Source organism: Anser anser (genome assembly GCF_964211835.1).
Source record: "Anser anser genome assembly, chromosome: 24".
NCBI lineage: Eukaryota > Metazoa > Chordata > Aves > Anseriformes > Anatidae > Anser > Anser anser.
This window is the reverse complement of record NC_139745.1, coordinates 1,125,439-1,141,631: the sequence shown is the minus strand read 5'-3', so window position 1 is coordinate 1,141,631 and position 16,193 is coordinate 1,125,439.

Genomic DNA, 16,193 nt, shown 5'->3' with positions numbered 1-16,193 from the left:
CGCACCTCCAGCCACAGGCTCACCCCGTGGAGCAGAGAGCAGCAGGTACCAGAGTGAGGAAATGCCACTGGAAGTGACTGACCATGAATCATTCCTACACTCACATTTTCTCCTGCATTATTATCCTTTTTAAAAATTGAAGATAGTAATAGGTTACTGTGGTTGAAAGTTAGATAATGGGAGATTTTAGGGAGATAAAATTCAAATGGTATCCAGGGAGAGAGAGGGATAGGGAGAGAAAATTGAAAGGGATTCATTATGAACTTAGCCTAGCTTATAAATATTCCCCCTGCTTAGGACCTTATGGTGTTAATAATTAACCAGAATCTTATGAAGGCTAAAATAACTGCAATACACACGAAGATCATCGCTTCAGCATTCAGCATGTGCACAAACCTTGCCTACCACTCGTCTCAGTTACTGTGGCAACAGTACATCTGCTTTCCACAATATCCTTCATTAATCATTTACACTCAGGAAAAATAATGTCCTGGAGGAACGATGCCACATGTGCTGTTTCTGCTCGCCTTCTGCCAAAGCATCGGACCAGCTTTTAATGCAGCCTCTTGACCACTATTTACAGACAAAACCCTGCACCATGCAAGGTGTGGGCTGGGTGCTCCTCAGCTTCATCCATTCACAGCCTTGATGGGTTTGGGTTATTCACTCATTTTGGTGAGCATTTCCCAGCACAGCACGACAAGCCTATTCCCACTGCAGCCAGGGTGATGGTGACCACCTTCGCCATCCCATCCTGGATGCTCATCTCAAGGCTGTACCTCACTGCTTCACACAGCTTCTTTTCAATCTGGAGCAGGTTATTTGAAGATTACAAATAATCTGAGTGTAAAATATCTCCTTTATAATCTTTCCTGAGCTATCCAAAATAAAAGAAAATGCATATTCAGCAAGTAATCAATGCCAGACCCTCATATTATACTTCCTATATCAGAGTACAGTGGTGTTTTATAGTACTGCTCAGTAAACCTCCTGGGCCTGGGAAAATGTTATCTCCAATTTACTGATGGAAAAAGTGAGGAATAGGCAGGCCGAGTAATGCTCCCTGATACAGGTCATACATGCCAAGGACAAACAGATCTCTGTTTTCTCCTGCTTAGTGCCCATGCACCGTGCAGTTGGGTCATTCCTAGTCTTTCTTGAAAAACTAAACAAATTCAACTCTTTCAGACATTTTCCCCAGCTATCGGATAGTTTATATGTCTTTTCTACATTCTCCCCAGCTAGGCAACATCTAGGTGGAAACATGTCTCACAGGTCTGTATGTTCACCCCAGATGGGCTCACTGCCGTACAGGTGTGACTTCTCCCCTCGATGCTTCCCACAGCTCTGTGCCACTGCCCTGCTCTCTGGCTCCTCGTGTTTGCCCATGGTGCTCCCACACCTTGTCTTGCCCCTGCATTCCAGGACAAAAGCCTGGACAGAGCTCAGAGCAGAGTGGTGGGGGCAAGCAGAAGTAACACGGGGTGCAGCTCTTTCACCAAGGCTCTCCGGCCCACATATTGTCCCTCCCTCCAAAGCAGCATCCTCAACTCCTGGCAGAGGAACCAAGTCAAGCCAGCACCAGCGTAGTGGTGTGCATCTGTTGGCACCATTGCCCTGAATGTGCCAAGGAGTATGTTCTGGTGGGACCCAACCCTGTAATCCTGGGTGTAGGAGCTGTCTCTGTGTCTCCTCCTCCCTGGGATTCCCTTATTTTGGGATTTTCAGGCTAGTTTAGTACAGTTAGCTGGTAGTCATTGCCTCTGAGATTTTGAATCTCACTGAAGCCCAACAGGTATTAAAGATGTGAAGCAAGCCAGATGCTGGGAAAAGCCCAGGACATATGTTAGAAGCAACCTGTTTCTGTGGGCGCAACTTCAGACACCAGCCATTTGTCAGAGCATTTTGATTTTACTGACTCTGAAATGCCAGTGTGAAACTTTACAACCTGTTAACCACAAATGAACCTGCCCTTGGACCTTGCTTCTCACTCTGGGTCATTCGACAGGGTCTCACAGGCCACAGTCCTAGGCAGTGGATATACATTTAAAGGTATGGGCATCACTTCTACCATTTAAAGGTAATGGACATCACTTCTACCAACTGGAATAATCCATTTGGGTCCTGAAATAGTTTCCATTCCTTGTGCCAGGTAGCCCGCAGATTGTTCTGGTTCTAAAGTGTTAATCTCTGAATTACTAGAAAATGTCTCTGTGTGCTTTGGGACTGCAAATGCAGCTGGTCTTTCTCATCTGCATTTCTTTCCTGCTACTCCATGGTTCTCATCATAACAGTATTAATGAAAAAGGACCGCTGGAGATCTCCAGTCAGCTCCCACTCAGGACTGTTACAAGCCACTCTGTGTTTCTGTCCCTTGGAGATACATGCCTAGCAGCCTTTTGCAAAAAGTCCTAGGAGTTAGCGGGAGGACGGCCTGGCAGGATAAGAAAATTCCTTTGGCAGTTGCAGTGCAATGGCCCTAGGGGATGTCCCTGCTATTAAAGCAGTGGAGCACTTGCCGTTAACCAGAAGGTGAAGTGTCATGTGCACCGGGAGGCAATGGGCCGTCCTTCACAAAAGCCTACTGCTGAGCTCTGCAGAGCAGCCTTTCATTACAGCAGTGTCTATTGCTGGAGAAAAGGCAGATGACATAAAACAAAGTGACAACAGATGCCTCCCAAAAGGGTTAATCTTTAACCACTGATAAACATCGCGGCGTAGATGAAACTGCAGGAGGTGAAGGAGGTTAGGTGGGATTGTGCACTGTGAGGATGTGGGTATCCGTGCCCCACAGAAAGAGTCCCCCTAGAGCTCACCACTACCTCCTGAGAGCACAGCAAGTCCAGCTCCTGGGACCAGTGCAACATCACCAGCAGCTCCCACATCAGCCTCAAACAGAAAAGACACAACCACTCTTCCCCGTGTACTGCTGTACTATAAGCCCTGGACAATATAGAGGTTGATGAAGGTAATTCATCAAAAGATTCTTAATAAATGGGACATGACTGAGTTTCCTAGCCTTGGGAAGAGGGAACCCGTCTCTGCAGCAAAGCACAGAAAACATTGGTACTGAGTCACTTCTTTGCTCATAAAATCTGTGCCGTAAGGGAGTGAGATGAGATGAGGAGAGTTTGCTGCAGAGGACCCAGCAACTGAGGGTTACCTTGCAAGAGACCTCCAGCTTTTCCATTCTCAGCTGCAAGACTATGCCTGGGCCAGGGAGATTGTCAAGAACTGGGTGTTTAACTCCAGGAAATCAAAGGTAGAGAGTTCAAGTCTACTTGTTCAGCAGAGACACAAAGGTGCTGAGACCTAATGCAGAGGTATCAGGGAACAGGCAGAAGCATGCTTCCATTTCAGGAAGGCCTTGACTTCCCGGGAGCATCCCAGGACATCCTGCACTATTCAACTGCATGTGCCCAAACCCCAGGAAGGATTTTAGATGCGAGGTGTCAGCAGGGACCCATGGTGGAATGGTTCAAGCACGGGTAGAGCCAGGCATGCCTCCTTTGTGTTCCTGTCCTTTGGGTTCAGCTGTGCAGTGATAGCAGAGTCGGGGGACAGGCCTGGGACCACTGGGGCTGTGAGCAGGGAGGGCAGCAGAGGAAGGAGCAGCCCCAGGGTGAGAGCTGTGAGGTTTGCTGTGGCTGGCTTCAGAAGGTTGGGAAGGGTCAGTAGGGTTTGCAGGGCTGGGAGGTGGCAGGTAGTAAGGGTTAGACACATTTGGGAAGGCTAGCAGGAGTCAGAGAGGTTTGGGATTATTCTGTGAGCGTGGTTGGGGAATAGGTTAACAGGAAAGGTGTCCAGAGCTACCTGCCCTGCATCCCAGCAGAGCTCCATGCCAGTTGCTACAGGCAAGCGTTAACCCTGAAGTTTGGAACAGATGCAACTGCCAGCACAGAGGAAGCCCCTCTCTGCAGTTGCCACAGGCACTGGGATCAGTGGTCCTGGGTCTGGAAGCCTTACCTTGGGCAGATAAAGCCTGGGTCGGTGGGAGAGGGCAGGCACAGAGAGCAGCCGCAGCCAAAGGAGCGCAGCATGGGCTCTGTACAGTATTTCCCAGCCCCTGGTAATGAGGACAGCAAATTACACTTCTTTAAATAACAAGGGTCTCTTCAGGAAAGAGAGTAAGATCCTCAGACATCCTGATCTCCACCTAATCCCTGCAAACAGACACCTCCGATTAGGAGGATTGGTCTCTTCTGGCGGGGGGGGGCAGACTGAGACTTTGCCTGGCAGGAGCAAAGAGCTGACATCTGCTGCTGTGTTTACTAAATCCAGAGCCCCTGATTTCTGTCCCCAGTTTACTTCTCAGCCTTCTCACTTCTCATCATCATCCCAGTACCCTTCACTAGCACCCAGCCTGGAGCACAAGCCCCAGTACCTCTCCTTCCAGCGCATGTGGTGAGGGAGACGGCACACGAGTGTGCCCTGGAAGGGGCAGGGTCACCCCCAAGGACGCAGTGACAGTTTCATCTGCAAGGGCTCGGTGGCACCCCATGCACCACTGACACAAAACAGAGAAGCCCCGTCAGTGCCACGGAGGTCTTGGTTAATGAGCAGGGACACTAATGAATCTGTGTGTTATCTCAATTTATCCTCTGCTTCTAGGACAGCCCTGGGGCACTTCAAGCAAACAGAGGAAGGAAACGTGTCTATTGGGACTTGCCATGCACCTGGGCCAGGCCCCCACAGGAACAATTTATATGGGCTCACAACAAATATCTTTGCTGATCACTTTCTGCCAGATATGCCAGGGTTTTTATCAAAAGCAAAAAGGAGGTGTGTTTTTTTCCAGCCTCATTTTCCTAATGAGATTCTGAAATTTTGACCCTCCCCCAAGGTATGTTTTCTGTGTTGATGAAAATCAGTTTTGGCTGAAAGTAATTTTGATGGAAAAAATTCATCTGTCTCTCCAGCAGGGTAAAGCCCTAACAGAGCCCTGACATCCAAACGTGCTGGCATGAGCGAGTGCCTTTGCTTTAAAAGGGAGCAAAGAGAACAGCCGCCAGGCAAGGAGAGCAGAGCCCCTTTAATCCTGGCTGCGTTCTTGGAGCAGTCTCCAACATGTAGGAGACCCGCTGAAGTATCTCTAACCACCAACAGGTTGTGATGAGGAGCATGCCATTTTCTGGCTATTTTCTTTCCATCCCAACCTGAGTGGCCCTGAAGTGGCCTTCCAAACTGGCAGCAGAGGAGAGAAGTGGGGCACACATTGACGAGACATGGGGCTGTGCTGGGTACTGAGATGTTCGGTACTTGCACAGGCTTGGGTGGACATCTAGGCACTCAGAAGTGTCCGAGGAGAAGGTGGGGACACCTGGGTCTATATATTGCTAACACAAGTATAGGATGGCAGTTTTGTAATGGTTCATCCCCAAGGGTCTTTACAGAGAGCAGTAGCCACAAAATAGGGTGCCACCAGGGAATTGCACCACGTAAGTGGGGTACTGGACCCATATGGGATGGTGTCTGCTGGAGCTGCCAAAGGTGCCTATGCGACAAGACCTCCTAAAGGCACTGGGGAGGTCTCACCACCTCGCAGCCCAGCACTCTTTTCAACCAGAGGGGCCCCAGAGCTGAAAATTATGGCTGTGGGGAGCGTGAAGGCCATTGGCGGAGCAGCACAACTACAGGAACCAACGGTGGAAGAACAGTAGAGTAAGAACAGGATGGCTTTTTGGGAAACCCTGGTCTGAAACAACTGGGGGCATGGGGTGGTATCTGCCAGTGGGCAGGACATCACAACGGCTGACGTCACCTTGGGCCTATATCTGAACCATTAGGTTCAGGTGTAAAAAGATCTGGAAATACTCCTGGGCACTGGGACCAACCAGCATGGGCAGCCCACGCTATCTCATGGACTTTCTGAGTCTCTGCAGAAGGACAGATGCATCCAGAACAGTCCCAGGAGTGCTCTAGCTGCTGACTGAGGGCAGGAATCTCTTTGGAGAGAGCTGTCTGGCACAGGCCAAAATTTGAGGCCCTTTCTGTCAGTTTAGCAGTGCAGACTATTGCACTTCGAGCCCTGGCAGCGTTGTCAAACTCTGTTTAATGGGTCTGCCATGGTCTGCTGCTCTGTAGTAGAAATGAGGACTGAGGGTTTGGCGCCTGGCATTGGTTCATCCCAGACAGGAAGCAACAACTCATTTTCTGCCATTAAATTCTGCAAGAATGCTTAAAAAATTAGAGTTATGTGCTAAAATATCCTTTCTGAATGGAGTGGGTAGATAGATTCATTAATCAACCTGCTGAATGCTTAGATGGACAGAAAAACAGACCATTGTCACCCAAGGCTGAATGGAGATCAGTGAGATGCACAGTTGTGGCAATTTCACATTTGCCACCATGCCATGGGGCTCTCATTTGCCATTTTTATGATCATCTTTGCCACATTTGTCAATTTGTTAGCATCACGTTCAATAGCATTATCAACCAGTTGAAGTAATTTTGAACAGTTTCAATTTTAAAACTTTGTCCCTGTCACAGGGTCACAGAGCTGCCCCGGGAACACTGGCTCCTGTAGCATGGCATGGATGGATGAGGTCCTTCGAGCTCTCCTCTGGGGAAGGACAGGGACAGCAGGAGTGCCTGCAATGGGAGAATGGAGACAAATGCTGGTGCAACACTGGCGGGACCAAAAGACTAGTGAAGCCATTTTTCTCCCCTGGGAAGTATCCTGAACCCCTTCCCGTGGAGCATTGCCCCTGTTGTAAGAGAAGGTGGAGATGGCTTTGTACTCTGTACCAGAAACAACTGCTTTTCATGCAGGAAATCCCCAGGCTAGACACAGCCTTCCCATCTCATCAGCCTGTCCCTAGGGACACAGGGTGCAACCACCCCTAGCCCCTCCACCGCTCACCAATTATCCCAAGCAGACTAGGAAAGGATTTATGGGACGTGATGCTATTTCAGGCAGTGGACACAACGACCCAGCAGCTTTTCCCAGGTCTGGGTTCCTAATTAAGCCCTTGTCGATTCTAACACCTTCCAAATGGAAAAAGACATCTGCTATGTCACCTAGTACACAGCACTACAGATAATAAGGTGGATGGAATTTAACGATCAGGAATCCCCAAGTGGGGGTTATTTTATTGTACATTTCCCAGAGATTTTACTTCAGGACTGTTCAATGCCATGGCACAAGGAGTATGAAGTGAGCAAGCTAATTCAGGCCAAGCGACTTGCCGAACAAAGGAGCACAGCCATTTACATTCTTGCTTAGGCATGCCAAAGAAGACCCACTGTAAAGGCAAATATAATTTGCCCAAGGCTTAGCCTCTCTGCATTGAGCCGCCCCCAGGGCCAATATCTGTCAGTGAGTGGAGAAGAGGGTGGTGCTATCCGCATGTGCTGAAACACGCAGGTTGTGGAAGATGTAGGAAGAGAAATTTTTCCAGCCCCGCTGCTCCCCAGCGAGGGAAGGGGCTGGTACCCTGCGCCTTGGGTCCAAAAGGGGGTCGAACTTCCCTGGGGGGGTCAGAGCAGGTGGGGGCTAGTGGCAGGTGGCCACGGGCACCCGTCCACCAGTGGGACTTTGACTGACAACTGCACGGGGCGAGATCCAGAGCAGCGACTCTGCCTCCGTCCCCACGCAGCCCCGAGCGGGAGGGAGGGTGAGCTGTCGGTATGTGTATGTTACGTGGAGACCTTCTGGGGTGGAAAATAGCTCTAAGCACCAAAGAGGAGAATTAAAGTGCATTCTAATGATATGTGTTTTATGTCTGTATGAGTCTCTCGGATTACAGTGTTATTTGAGTCCATGTGATGAAATTCAGACAGTAAGAAATCTGCCATTATCTCTTTCTACATTAATAAACGTATTTACATTTTAGAGCTTAAATTTAACTGTTACATTCTTCAACAAGTAATTAAACTAAGCTTCAAATGAGGAAATAACTTCACCTACTCTCTGCCCCCCCCCCGCAACCACATATGAATATTAAACAAACCGGTTGGAAACATCTATTTGTGGGAAAAATAAATAAATAAATAAATAAAAATTAATTAAATGCAGTTTTCTTTCCCTGCAGCTTCATTCAACCTTTGTATCAAAAACGACATGAAATGCATCTGTGTTCATTTGTTAAAAAAAAAATCCTTTGAACACATTTCCATCTCCATTTAAATTAAAAAATGACTTAGCACAAAGAATAACAAAAAGCCTTCTGTTCAGGAATACAATGAGTAATGAACTTCAAATCATATCTGCATGAAAGATTGTCAGGATGGATACTGTTTTTCCATATGACCTGTTTTTTTCTAATTATTATATTTTTCCTGGCTCTGATCTTATAAACAGTGGCACCTCTCCCCTTTGCTTGCTTAAGAAGAGGATTGTTTAATCTTTGACATTTCGTATTTCACAGTCTTCTTTGCAAGTGTCACACAATAGAGCCTTGTTGGTCTCAGTTTAATTAAACACAATTACTTTGCTTTAAGTAGCAGAGGCAGTGACACTTTAAAAACTTCAAGCTCAGTCCCTTTTCTTCTTGAAGAATAATACAGTGTCAGTGAATAATTAAAATATACACATCATCAGAATTAATTAGCATCTTAACACTTCTAAGTACTTAAAAGTCTTTTGTTCTGGACTTTTTAGTTGAAATGATTTTGGAGACCACTAGAATTTGCAAGCAGCTTTCTGCGACGTTCTCCAGGTCACAGACACCTTCACCTTTCTCAGCGGCTGGGCTACAAGTTAAATCCCCTTGGCACGCCACGGAGTCACCTGCGATGTGAAGCCCTCTGCCCCTGCTTCCCCTGAAGGTGCCAAGTGGGCTCTGGCACCAGAAGAAACCCCCTGCACCTGGGGGCTCAGCGGCATCTGGAGTCCTGAAGGAACCAACGCAATTGAAATCAGGGCAATTTCAGATCCATGCTGCTATTCTGGTTTCTCCTTGCAAAATACCCATTTCCAAGCCGTGCTGCATCAGTCATAGCTGGGAAGAGGCAGAGAGGCTTTCTCAGCACCTCACCTGCCCTGCACGGAGCGGAGACCACAGCTCACTGAGCTGTGCCAGGGCCAGCTCCAGCACTTGCAGCGGGATCCCAGCCACTTATTTCTATGCAGTTCACATACACTTGTATAGTAATCTGTCAATATCCCGTGTGGTCATTCCCATACACCAGCCCATCAATATTTATTGCAGTAATTTCCACTCATCTGAATAATAGAAATTGCAGATGAAAAAGCTGGTCAGCGGTAGCGACGGGAAGGAAATTGGGTATCGCAGTCTCAGTCGAGTGCCTGGAAGAGGCTGCTCTCTACTTGAAATGTAGCTTTGTGCCTTTCATCCCATTATACATACTTGCTCCAAACCAGTTCTTCTTCCTCTTTCATGAGTACACTTTTCAAATGATAATGGGCTGGTGTCATGACCTTGCTGAAGCAGAGACTGCCATGCTAAAAATATTAACGCTTTTCATTTTTGCTTCCAAGTCCCAAATGGTTTTGCTGTTTTTCTCTGAACATTTCAAACATATTGATGTCATTATAGAAATGAACTTGCCCCAGTCTGACTGTAATATGATAATCCACAGCATATGCATGCGAATGTTGATTTCATAACAATTTTGGCTGTGTGGCACCCGAGCAGCCCCTCTGTGCCCTCAGACTGGTGCATCACATCACAGACATTATTCAGGGCCTCGTGGCAGAGCCAGGAACAGAGCCCTGGATGTTCACAACCCAGTGTGATCTTCAACACACTCACACTTCCACTGAACATATGGATGTAAGAACTGGATCTCGTAACCACCTCCTGTCCAAGACGGATCTTACCCTATTGCACTGGTTGGTCAGAAGTCCTGAATACCCAACCCACAACACCACACCTGGAAATCTGGCAGGGCCAAGACCATGATGCAGAGCCACCCCCAGGCACTCACAGTTTTGATTCCCAGTAACGTTACCCCAGATTTGTGCTCCTTGGCTCACTGTTACTGGTTGATAGATTTATTGAGCCTCTGGCTCCAAGGCTACTTGCCCTCTGACAGAATTTCCTGGGTTATTCCAAAGTCTGCCTTTCTGCAGCAAAGCTGCATCTTCATGCAGTAGATCTGGCTTGTCACTATATCATAGTTTGTCACCACTCCACTCTAAGTGCAGTCTACCCTCCAGTGCTGGCCTCATCCTTCACATGCCAGTCTCATTTGCAAGATGGACTTTCTGCCATTTGCGAGTCCTCTAAGCACCTAGAGCAGGGATTTGGCCCATTAGGAGCTCAACACCACCTTGTAAAGCAAATTAAGGAACAGACCGCAAAAGATCCAATTGAAAGGTTGGTGATTTCAAGGGCTGGGGCTGTGAAGCTTATGGCTTCCATGGAAGCTACGGCAAGCACACATCTGATCTGGCTGAAAGGCTCTCCAGGGATTCATGGGGTGCAGCTCATTTCCAGTTTCAGTGTAAGGAGGACACTCCCGAGCACCAGGAAGGCTGGTGGTAAAAGGCCACCTGCTGAGAGTCTTCCTCTGCTTCCTGCTATGGCAGATGCACTGTGACCTTGCCTAGATCCCCATGGGCTCTGCTTTTGCATCCTTCACCTGCAGAGGAGGCCTGGCTGGTGGCACCTCTGTGGGAGCTGATAAAACAGCAGGGATTTGGAGGTACTTAGCACTGACTAGCCAGACATGAGCTGATGGGGCTATTACTGGGACAGGCTGCTGCCACCTGGGCATGGATCCTGTGCTGGCTTCTGCGACTGCTGCCCTCCAAAGCCAACACACCTCCGCAGGTTGGGACAACCTGGTCCCTTGTGGTGCCAACAGATGTGTCACAGCTGAACTGGGGGCAGCGACCAGGCAGAGCCCGGTGACGAGTTTTGCTGTGTGTGTGAGCTCGAGCTGCGTCTCGGTGCTGTGTGCTAAAGCTCTGCATGAACAGGAACACAGGTCAAGCTCCAGGACCTGCTGGTGCACCCATCATCCTCGGGTCCTGAAGCAATTAATGCCTTTTTTGTGGGGGACTGGACAGGCTCCTCAGAGCCAACAGAGCATGTGTGTCAGGGAATATCTCAGCCTACAAAAGCTCTGCAAACCTGCCTCTGAGACATTTTCCTCTCTGAGCACGGGAAGGGACAGATTTGCTAGGATGATTTCATCCCCCGGGATGATGGCAGCACATGTGGTCCCCCATCAGAGGTAATCACAGCTGTGCAAGGGTCCTTTTTTGTGCTATTTTGGGAAAATCTCAGCTTTTCAGATGGAAAAGGTGGATGTTAGTGGCACAGTCAGTCAGGGTAAAGCTGGTGATACGGAACCAACAATGAAGTTCTTGTCTACCACGGACTCCGGCAAAAAGCTTTGAAAAGGACGCAATGTTTTCCTTAGATAACTGATAATACTCTGGGTGTAATGTGCAGCCAATTTACTACTTAGCAGCTTTATGACTATAGCAGGTGTTTGTTTAAGAGAGATATCACAGCACAGAGAGGTAAATAGCAGATTTCTTCCTTTAATGGGCCACGAGCTCATCAAATAACATTTCACTTTCTTGTGCATAACATTTTTGTTCATTAAAGGGATTCATTCTATTTCCAAGTCTGTTTTCTTCTTCTTTATTGACAGTTTACCTAATGTGTTGAAAGTCACACACTGAGCAAGGCACAGGCAGTCACTGCACCTCCTCTCCCAGCCCAGATGTACTTTCTGCACCCAGGAGTGGCTCCTCTCACGCTGAAAACATACAACTTGACAAATGTCTTGTTTTCTGGATCTATTCTTCTCTGAAAGACAACTTTTGTCTTAAAAAGCCTGTGTTCATCCTGAAAGTAGGTGTGTCATTACAACTGGCAGACCCAAAAAGACATGTCTCAAATGCTTTAGACAGAAATCAGTTTATGAAATTCACAAATCTGTGCAAAATCTTTGAATTCTGCTTCATTTTTTTCTTGCCACATTGATTATTTTCCTTCTCTTGCCTCCGATATCTGTGCATGACCCTCCTTATTTGGGACAGGACTTTGTAATGGGGCCAGCCCCACTAGGCAGAGCCACCAAATAAGGGAACCATGAAAGACTGGAGAAATTGGAGAAGGTGGTAAATACTCTCAGACATGTCACCTGAGTTGTTTCCCTCCCGTAAACCAATGGTTTCTTCACTTGTGAGTGCTCTTTCCCGCACTCGGTCAACAGGAACCTTTTTGTCGGAGCCAGCTCAGACCCTCAGGCTTCCCCCCGTGTTTGCACATGCGTGACTGGACCATCGAGGTCACCGGTGCTGAAACCTTGCCGCTGGCCTGTGGGACACTCCAGAGAGTCCCAGCTTCTCTCCTCACAGGCCTGAGGCCGGAGGCATGCAGGCTCCCATTCATAGCCCTACTCAGAACATGGCCAGCGGCCTCCCACAGCACCCGAGAGCAGCTTTCGTGCCGACAGCCTGGACCTGGAGCCAGCCTCGGTGTGTGAGGAGGGCATCCCCCCCCCAGCCCCATCGCTCAGCAGGGAGCCTGCATGGCTGTAGGGTGGGTCACACAGCCCTTGACTCCCCCCCGCTGAAAGCATTCATTTGCAGCCACACACTGAGCACCAGACAGGGTTTGAACCAGCTGCCCTGGCAGGATTTGGCTGTCAGAAAACCCAGATGTTGTCCCGGCATGCTGGAGGCCCTCTCCTCTCTTCCCCTCTCTTCCTTCGCCCTCCTTCGAACAGTTTCTGTTCCTTGAGGCTCATTTAGAGAGGGGCCAGGAAGACTCCTTGTTCCTGATCCCCTAATTCCCTCACGTTCACGAGGAATTGGTGGAACTTGCTGAACTGACAGGCAGCTGGAAGGTAGGAATTAAAAATAGCAAAAGGTAGATTTTTGCACTGGTTCACGCTGCCTGGGACTGCACTCAGGCCGAACGATGGGCAGCTTCTGGCCTGAGATGTGAGGAGGGGATGTACCAGCACACAGACCTGCACTTGTGTCTTCTGGGGGCTCTTCCAGCCTCCATCCAGGAGCCTGCCAGCTCTTGCCAGCTCCAGAGACGTGAGCTGCAGCAAACAGAGGCTGTTAGAAAATTGTGCATGTTTTGCTGCTCTCAGAATGAATGTTACTGTTCAAGCCCAAAGGATTTATTCCCCTGAGAGCTGTATCACATTTGTTGTTGTTGTTTACTGGCTTGAGACTTAGCAATAACTCCAGATATAGAACTCAAATCCAGTGTGGGAATTATCCAAGAGCTGAGGACAATTTGCACCTATCTGGGTTCAAATGTACAGCTCCTGAACCATTGAATATGGAAGCACTGATGTTCTGCTTGGAAGATGCTTTTGCTGAAGTCTCTAGATTCACATCATAATGTAGAAAAAATTGGATGTAGCAGTTCACCCATATCTTCTGCAACTCACTCCAGTGGGATAAGGGTGCTTCCTCTGAGAAAAAAACAGTGAACTATTAAGAGCTTTGGTCTCTTTAACGGCTATATAATTAATGGCTATATAATTTGGCAATGGGATTTGAAAGTTCCTGATCAAAGAGACATTAATGGTCCAGATAATATATATATATATTAAAAGAAACAGATGTTTCATCTTTGCACACTTGGCAGAGCTATGAAACAAGGCAGGAAGAGCCCTGTATCAGCTTCAGTACATGGCCTTGAAAGAGGACTGTGTCTACCACAAGCTTCACCACCAGCAAATCAACTGAATAATTTAATAAAAAGTTCAAGCAGCATTTGTTTAATGTCCTTTATAAAAGAATTTCTGATTAGTTTGCTGTTTTAAATTAGTCACAACTTCAGGCCTGTGGGAAGTAAATACATATTAGTGAAGACAAATTGTGATTGCATCATCACTTTTGGTAGGATGCTCCGTTCTTTCCCACTAAATGCCAGGATCTCCCAGGCTCAGATTTCCTGAACTGAAGAGCTTTGCATTTCCTTTATGACAGGAAAAAATAATAGAAATTTACCCCATCCTTTCTTCCTGAAGAAGAAATGGCATGGAAGAAAGCCTGGTAAGAATGAAATCAAAACAGGAAAAGATTAAAAGGATGGCTGACTTAGCTCTTCCATAAGCACTTGCTTATTTCAACACATTCTAACTTTTCTTTTTCAAAGCTGAACAGAAACAACAACAACAAAGCTAAATGATTTGGGCAGGGATTGGGGGGGGTTGAAATAAACAATTTGTTTCCATTCACCCCTGAGACTTTCAGTTATGTGTCAAGCAGTTGACAGGGCTTCCAAACTGAAAAATGTTTATCTGAGAATAAAATGCTTAAACTTTTTTAAAACACAGATAACCCCTGCAACAACACAACCTCTGGGATAACCTCTCTTTCGCTCTCTTCTGTGACTTCGTGCTGGAATGAGGCACTACTCATTCACTGCTAAGGGATAAGAATTCAGTCTCTACCTCACAGCCTGATGGAGCCCCAGTGGTTGGGCACAGCCTGTGTCTTGATGTAGCAACAAAACTCAAGGTCTCCAAGGCTTGTAAACTCTGAGCCAGGCTTTCAGTTGCAGGAAATGATGGAGTGCACTAAGCACATACCTGCATCAAGGTTTAACTTAGGCAAAAGGCACAGTCCACCAAGTAAAGGTGAGTTGGAAGGGAGGCTAAGGGAGTTTTGACACCCCTCTGTGACCTCTTGCTTCTTGGCTGCCCCAGAACTGCTCATAATCATGGTGCAATTCCTACAGTGGCCCCAGTGTCATCACCCAGCCTGGCTCCTTGGTTAGAGTTTCTTTTTAAAATTAATTGTTTTGCTTTTTTTTTTCCCTTTATTTTTGGATTTTTGTTTCATTTTCACTCAAAACAGATCTGTTTTCCTAAGTTTTGTAGCTCAGTCAAGAAAATGGAATTGTAAAGCTGTGATTATTTGCATCTCACAAAAAATCTTCAAGACAGAGCAGTAACCCTGAGCTACCGGATGCATGGAGAGTTAGTGAACTCTTGAAACAGTTCCCGTGGAAGCTCCCTTGTCCACAGCGATCGACATAGGAGAGAGATCCATGCAACAAAGAACATTCTCATCATTATACAACCCAAATGCTGGGAAACGTAATTCTCTTTCTGGAGGAAGACCTGCGAGACAGGAGCCCTCTGCTTTGGAGGTGTGAAGCCAGCCTTGATACCGAACTCCCCCAGTCAGGGGACATGGCTGAGGTGGGCTGTGGGGTCTGCAAGGCCAGAAATGCTTATGGCAGCTTCGGAGGTTCAATATCAGAAATCTGTTAGTAAAATCATAAAATAGATTGCAATTTCCCTCTGTATTTTCCCATGCTGGCCCCTACTAACTTCTGTAAAGAAAGCACCATGAGGCCTTGGCTATGTTGAGGAAATGCCCACACTGACAGCGTGGGGACACATCCACAATGGTAGTGTCACACTTGGAAAGGTATTGCTTCACCTGGAAGTGCCTCCGCCTTGGAAGGACAGTACTCCATCGTTCCTTCATAATCACCAACATTAGACTCTTATTCTGATTTTTAAAGATTAAATACTCAAATAATCGGGAATCAGAACTTTAAATAGACACAGAATGTCTGAAGTGATGAAATCACAATGAGAAACCCCAAATCACCCACTTTACCAGCGCTCCTGCACCTTGAGTCCGAGTCAGGTAACTCAAGGGACTGAAATGACTTCATATGTCTTCACCAGTCTATCTGAGACTGTCTTCACCAGTTAGCCTGACCTTCTGCTGGCACCAGTTCACAACATTGTCCTGGATTTATTTTCAGTAATTTAGAGAACTATTCTCACATAATTTACAGCTAAAGACCAGAGGTTCAGTGACCATCTATTCTGAATAACAACTTAGAGTCTGAATGGAGGTGAATCAGATGCAAACCCTACTGTGCTCTTTAGCAGCCGTACAAACTGTTAAAACAGAACATGCTATTTACAGCTCTGAGTTGTTTGAGCCTAAACATAGTATTTAGTGTTTTTAGGGGAAGTGCTTTTAGCTACAGCAGGGATTCTAAACTTGTTACCTTTTAATTTCAGAATGCCTGTATTAATATTTTGTGACCCAGCCTGTGCTCCTGCAAATGACTCCTGCCCACGTGCTGTGCATACCTGTCTCAACCAAATGGTCAGAAGCTGAGGGAGCATGGCCAACTGTACACTGCAGCTGCCACCTCAATTATCTGCATTTTATAGGCCATCTGACCAGTTGTCTGTGTGGTTTACTAGCTTGTCATGCCATGTATTTGCTTCATCTTGGGGGGGGGGGAAGAAAAATAATTAAAGTGCAA